This window comes from Phalaenopsis equestris, unplaced genomic scaffold, assembly GCF_001263595.1.
Source record: "Phalaenopsis equestris unplaced genomic scaffold, ASM126359v1 Scaffold001307, whole genome shotgun sequence".
Classification (NCBI taxonomy): domain Eukaryota; kingdom Viridiplantae; phylum Streptophyta; class Magnoliopsida; order Asparagales; family Orchidaceae; genus Phalaenopsis; species Phalaenopsis equestris.
In genome coordinates, this window is record NW_018165746.1 from 1,139,684 (window position 1) to 1,147,135 (window position 7,452).

Here is a 7,452-nt window from a genome sequence, read left to right on the forward strand (position 1 = left end):
CAGAAATAATCTGAAAATAACTTAAGAATAACCTACGCCGCATGTAGAACTACGTCAGGAATCCTGACATAAAAAACGCACTTTCAAATAGTAATAAAATAAAATATTTTAGGGCAATTCAAGATGCACTCTGAACGTCGATTTAAGTAATCAAGATTTGCTTCAGCAAGTGGAATAAAACATTTTTTAACTGCAGTGGTCAATATAATGGAAATTTACATGATACCACACAATTTCTTTTTATTTACATATCAAAATACCTGAAGTTCGATATTTTCATTTTATAACATTTCGATGTCATGAACCTATGCATGAAAAGGTGTACTTCACGATTAGAAAGTTGGTGATAGTGATATTTTTCATGTGATATTAAATATTAAATTTTATGCATGTAAATATGAAAGTTTAGATGTAGTTTTTTGTAAAAATTGAGCAATATGTATGTAAATGCCCCAAGTTATTAAATAGCATATTTTCCTACAAAGTCAAAAAAAAAACAAGAATCAATTTCAAACAAACAGTCATTATGTAGTTATTTTTCTTTCCTCTTTGACAAGTTCTTATATAAAACTCAAGTGAAATTAAAATCAAACCATAACAGACAGACAACTTAAGTTGTATTTGAGGCATTGGTGTCATGGTGTCGTGCCGCATATCCAAACATTTCACAAAACCGGTAGGAAGTTACATTTTGCAACCTAACCTGGCTAAGTGTAATCACCGCCATAAAATTATGCTATGACTTTAAAAATAAAATAAAATTCTAATAATCATCATAATTTTTTGAAAAACTTCTTTTGTAGGAGCTTTACAAATGTCTCTTTGAACAACTGCAACTCCCCCAAACAGACCCATACTCATGTTAAAACAGCTAAAAAAAAAACTACCAAAAAGATCACAAATCATCAAATATTATATTCAATAATTATAATCTTCTGACTTTCCACTATATATATATATATATATAATTTATTAAATAAGGCACAAACTTAAAAGAAACAACTGATTATCAGTTCTCCTTAAAACTCAACATATAGAAAAGCACAATGCCTACATTACTAGCATCAAACTTCCATAAGAAAAGGAAAACATCAGCTCTCAATACTAAGATCAAACTTGTATTCAAAATAAACCTTAAAATCATAAAATTATTTTTTGAGACGAATTATAATTCAAGAAGAATTAATTTATTCTAAATTCATCCCAAACAAAAATTTCATGATTTTACAAGACTCGGTCTAAATAAAAATCGATCAAAACACACGGATCCAAACATCTCCCAACACTCACAAGTAATACATGGGATTTGGGAGCTTGAAAGTTCTCTTAGCCGCAGAATCCCCATTCAGACTGCTCCACTGAGAACCAACAATGCCCCACAAACGGTAACCCTGCTCCACCAACTTCTTCCTCTGCTCTGATTTGTAGCTCTGGGCATCGGCATAGCTCTCTTTATCACATTTGAGGATGAGTTTGGCCCATCCATGATAGCCGGCTTTGAAGAGGTTGTCGACGGGGGGGGGGCCGCCCAGCCCGCCACGAGATGATGAAGATGTCGAGTCCTTTGGCTTTGATTTCTTCGAAGAGAGTGAGTATGTCTTCGATCACCGGCGCTTTACTCTTCGCCATCCATTTTTCCAGCGACGCTCTGTCTGTGGGTTCGCTCCGACAATCGACAATTTCCCTTCATTTCATTTGTTGTTGTTGTTGTTGTTGTTAGAATTGAGTGAAATAATGAAGGGAGATTTAAGAGAGAATATAAGAGGCATGTACTCTTATTAAAAATGTTCCTTTTATATATATATATATATAGATATATATATAAAATGTACCCCTTAGTTAAACTTGAGAAGTTAAAAACTGAAAAAAAAATTGATAATAGTAACATTTTAATCATATTAATATTTTGCGAAAACTCATGAAAACTCTAAGACGATGTTTGGTAGCATCCTATTTATGAGATTTAGTCATGAATGGACTTAGTCAAGAATTTAACTTAAATCCAGTTAAACACTCAAAAACTAGAAATAAAATCCGACGCACCGTTAAATCCAATTTTCTCACATCCGCCTTCTTCTTTGCGTGTTTTTATAGACGTGAATCCGAATACAAGATGGATTTATTCTTTCATCGTTCACGAGTAAAATCATCGTAGTGTGGATTTAACAAATATAAATTTATCAGATTTGATATATACTATTTAACCTAAATCAAAGTTAAACCCAAACACCACTAAAATAGGTAAAAATATTACGTGTGGATATAGTAGATACATATTAGCTAGGTGGATTGATGGTATTTGAGTGATATTGAAAAAAACATTCCGTCCAAATATTTGTATATTTGGACGGCCAACAACATGCAACCACGTTGCCCGCCGACAATATGTGAGGACTTGGCCGCCCGTGATTGCTCCTTATAACGTGCGGTATCCGAACGAAATATTTTTTCCTGATATTGAGGGTAATATTGACCTCAATGCCACCTTAATCCTACCAATCTGCACGTACAAATGACTCACGTAATATTTAACCCGTAACATAGGATATCAAATCAGATAAAACCATCTTTGAGAAAAATTTGAATCAATTAGAGATCAAATCGAATGAATACTTCTAAAGATCAGCAGAAATACCCGAAGTGGTGCTTCTTGAAGAACGGCACTGTGGAGATGAGAGTATCGTCAACATCAAAGACCCAAGCATCCCGGCTATCGCCGGCGAGACGAAATGAATTGGTGAGGAAGCGCGACGCCTCGACAGCGACTCGTCGGACATCGGACCTGTACTGAGAAGAGGACATATACTGAGCCACGGAGCTCGCACACTCTTGAGGTATGACGGAGAAGCTTCTGATGTTATGAATCTCCACATTGAACCTCCAGCTTTCACAGAAATTCTTATGAGTCAGCGCCTTCACTGTCTCCAAATGTTCTTCCCCTCTCTTAGCCTCGCATTGAGCCTCCAATGACTGCAAGATGTTGTTCCAGGAATGAGAGTCGTTTTCTGATGCTAGGTTTTCGGTGGCTAGAGATAGGCTCAGAAGAAATAGAAACCATTGAGCCGCTCTGCTTGCCATTGCTATCATTTCTTCCTTCGTTCACTCTTGATAGGAGATGTTTGAAGGGGAAAAGAAGGTAGATGGGTTTTTATTTTTTTAAAAATGAGGGAGCTGAGCAAGTGGCAGGCAAGGCAACTAATGAGGCCAGAGGGCACATGGTTTGGTTGGCGAGATGAAATAAACAAGGGATGCCCAATTTCCCAAAATAAATAAATAAATAAACAGAAGTTATCCTCTTTTTTTTCTTGAAATTAATAAACATACACTTTTATGTGTACATTTATTATCTATTTTTAATGATATTGTGCTATAACGAAATGTATTTTTGATGTTTTTGACTGTAGGTACAGCAAATGGAGCAAATGAAGCAAATAAAACGAAAGCAGAGCAATTTGGAGTCAAATGAAACAAAGAGAGAAATGTTGATCTCGTGACAGAGGCGGTTATCTAGAAGATTCAATGAACGTGGACGAATTTTGAAGGGGTTCTTGAAGAAACTTGGAATTTTGAGAACTCTATTTAAAGAGACTTTTGGAGATTCTTCTCTTAGAGAGAAATGAGAGTATATTAGAGAGAAGGGGAGTCTCCTTGGAGAGGAGAAAGTTTTGGAAGCTTGCTTAGATTTGGAGGATTGTAAGGAGTTTAAGATAAGTTGTGTGCTTTGATTATTTTACTTAGTCTTGTTTGGAGAGTGAGTGATTCAAATGAACTTGAAGGATTGTTTGGGAAGGAATTTAAGATAAATTGTGTACTTTGTTTATTTTACTTAGTCTTGTTTTGTAAACTTATTTTTATCTATAATTTCATTTGTTGTTGTTTCTTCCTCATGAGATATGAGTAGTTTTCTTTGTCTTTCTCTCTGCAACGAGAAATAATTATGTGTAAGAATGAAATTAAGTAGAAGTGTTTTTAATTCAATAAATTGTGATGATTCAAACTTTATATTTAATTTACTTATCGATCAGACCAATTGATTTGTTAAAATCTGTTGTGAAATATAGTGGCCCCATAAAGTTTATGCTTCCACAACAAAAAACATCACATTTAGTCTCATGGATGAGAATGTAGTATATGAAATTAAGTGCAAATAAATAGGAAAATAAGTTTCGATGGGCGTAGAATTTGAGTATTTAGAGTGACAGACTAAAATCTCCAATTTGGTTCAGATGTTTAGAAACTAAAGCGAGATTGTTAGCCTTCATGTGAGAATAAATGGAACTTTATAGTGAGAGCTAACATCTTCCCAACTTAACCACGAGTTTAGAGACTAAACTCTAGATTAACCAATGTTCTTTATGCACTCGAGAGAGGCTAAAGAATATGTATGCTCCTATTTGGCACAATATATTAATTATATTTAAAAGTATTTTATTCCTTCACTGATTTTAAACCCATTGCAAGGGGAAGAATGTTTTATACAAATTTGAACTCTTCTATACATTGTTAGTTTAGAATTTCTTAAGTTGCAACTTTACATTTTAGCCTTTTTACATTATCTAGCATTTTCATTTATGTATTTTCTTAGCATACTTTGCATTCCTTTTGATTTTGTAGGATTAGGTAATATACAAAAACTTTGTATCATTTTCTATATAAGTTAAGTTCACTATAAAGAAGATTTTATAAAGTAATCCTATAAGAGTTTTGTCTATCCCTGTGGGATCGATACTTATGACTCCATTAGAGCCCTATATTATTTGAAGAGGTATATTTGCGTAGTACCCATAGTGTGTAAACAAATTTATCAACTTAATATAATATTTAATTTTGCACACTAACCCCTAAAAATAGTCAGGGACATTGTTTTTCGTTACGCCTACTTCTTGAACAAAGATCAACTGATTGATCCCTTTTCTTAAAAAAAATAATTTTTGAACAGAAACTGAGAAAGACTATTACCTATGTAACCCTCAAGTGGTTGTTTCCCTGCCTCCTTAGCGACCACAGCAATATCAAGTTTTTCTCGCTCTACCTAGATGGTTTCCTAAATAAATCAATCATCCTTGGAAATCTCACCAAACTTTACGACAACCAATATCTTATAAATCTTGGGAGCATCTAAATACTGAAAGATTTCCAGCGTCTCCCATTCAATCACATCAATTCCCCACTACACTTATGTTAAAACTTTTCCGTTCGATTTTGTAAGTGAAATGACATTCGGGGTCATGGGGATTAACCAGCCACTTGAGAGATGGAAAATCAGAACTTCAACTTCCAGTCCTTAACCTTGTTCTCGAGATTGCCAAAGTGGAAGCGACCCATCGATGAAAACTGCATGTACTTCTTGGATATAGTCAAAAGGAAAACAAATGCCTAAAGAGCTCGAATTGACCACACAATCTTCCTCTTGTGAATGAAGATCTTAAATGTCATTTTAGAGGTAATCGAGTAGGACATCAACTGAGGGAGGTTGACCCCATAATACTTCAAAATGTCGTGTAGCTCCTTGCATAGTGGTAACTAAAAACCAAGGCAGAACTTATCTCAACACGCCACCATCTCATTCTCTCTCAAGTTGTTTTCTCTGTCGTTTATACCATCAACCCTAAGCCGAATGGTAGGACTAAAACATTGCGTGATTGGTATTCCAACGCCTCCGCTTGTGACATCTTAAATAAAATATATGAGGGGATTGTCAAGAAGTTATGGGCAGTATAATGATAGGGGTGGGCGCGAAGAGCTGCTTCTCAATGTAAGGGATTCATTTCATAGTCAAAGGCCAGAGCAAGAGCATGGACAAAAAAGATAAAATTAGAAAGCTGTGAGGAAAAAAATATTCTTTTGGAAGTCACACCACTGTTCATAGGGTGTGAGTGGTTCCCAACAATCACAGGGGACAATTACTTTTAAAGCCAGCAGTAGAAAAAACAAGTGTAAATGTAAAAAAGGTCATTTCACTAAAACATTATAAAAAATAATCATTGAAAATCTTCTACTTAATGCGGAAGAGAAAATAGCTAAAACATGAGTCCAAAATTATTTCAAACAAGGCATACGCCAGTCGTACCATAAATCAAAACAAAAAATCACTACCAGACTTAAACTGGCCCAACAAATCATACTCTAGATGAGTTTGGAGAGATCGAGACAACTCTCATGAACTCACAAGGTCACACTGTAGAGCGGACACAATATGATTCACCATTGAAAGCTTCTCCAATTGAGTCGCACGAGCCAATACAGTGTGCGACTCTGAGATATGTTGGATACTAACATCACGAGCTATAGAGCTCTCAATCTTAAATAAAAGGTGGAAGGGCTCCTCTTGCTTCACATGGGGCGAATGCACCCCGTTTCCGAAAATGAAGGGTTTGTAAAGCTTTCAACTTGTTCTCCCTCTTTGACGGGCCGATCATCTCTTTCATTCCTCCACCCTCCGATCTTCATTGATACTGATGGATCCTTATCCAAACTCGAAGGTGTTTTATCAACTATCATACATGTATTTGATAAAATCATCAGCCAATAAGCAACTACAGAATAATTTGATCGAAAAATAAAACATTCCCTTGACTTAGATCAAATTCATATAATTCTTATGGGAGTGTCTACTGCAGATGCAACGAACCAACATGCGATCTAAGAGCTTGGCCTTCAGGCAAACCAGAGTGTGGCGAGTGGCACAGACATGTAGGACAACCGAATGTCAGAGGTTGTATAGGAAAAGTCCACAGGTGCAAGCATAGTACCTCTGGGAACTTCTCCAGAAGATCCAACATGACCCGAGGGTAAGCCCCAACTCTTCTTCATCTTCAGTTTTTTCTTACGACCGCCTTGACACATCTCTAGCTTTTTTCCTTAGAATGGAAACTTGAGATTCAGGAAACTTGTCCATGATAAGATTCTCGTTCAAAGGCGACCGGAGCACAAAGAAAAAAAAAAAACTTGATATTATCAACATCTTATAATATTGATATTATCATGTTTGTCCATTGTAAGACAAACTTGATGTTTACGATGGCCGACAGGTACTAAGAATCTCAATGATACTATCGACATTTTATAATGTAAATTTCATTTACTATAAGTACGAGAGCAATAACATGTAAATAAGACTTTTCCCAAAAAAAAAAATAATAAAAGGAGAAACTAACTTTGGATGCTCCTTGGAGTTCAATCTTTCTCTACTTTCTCTCCTCTCCATATGCTCTATTCCTTAGGTATCTCAATTATATTGAAATATATGCATACTATTATTGATATTTTTATGTGATTTAAAAATTCAAATATTTTATAAATAAGTATCAAATTCAGGGTTTATTATGTAAGTACTTAAAATTATATGATGCCTTTGTAAATCTGATATATTTTTTAAATTCAAGCAATCAAATTAGCCATAATCCAACTGGATGAATGCATGTGATAAATTGACCGAATAAAAAATTGTTA

At 35.1% G+C, this 7,452-nt stretch overlaps 1 pseudogene; it reads right to left on the bottom strand.

Annotated features, from left to right (window-relative positions):
• Positions 1–1,098: 1,098 nt before the first annotated feature.
• On the bottom strand, positions 1,099–3,226 carry LOC110033889 (annotated as a pseudogene).
• Between the last annotated feature and the right edge of the window lie 4,226 nt (positions 3,227–7,452).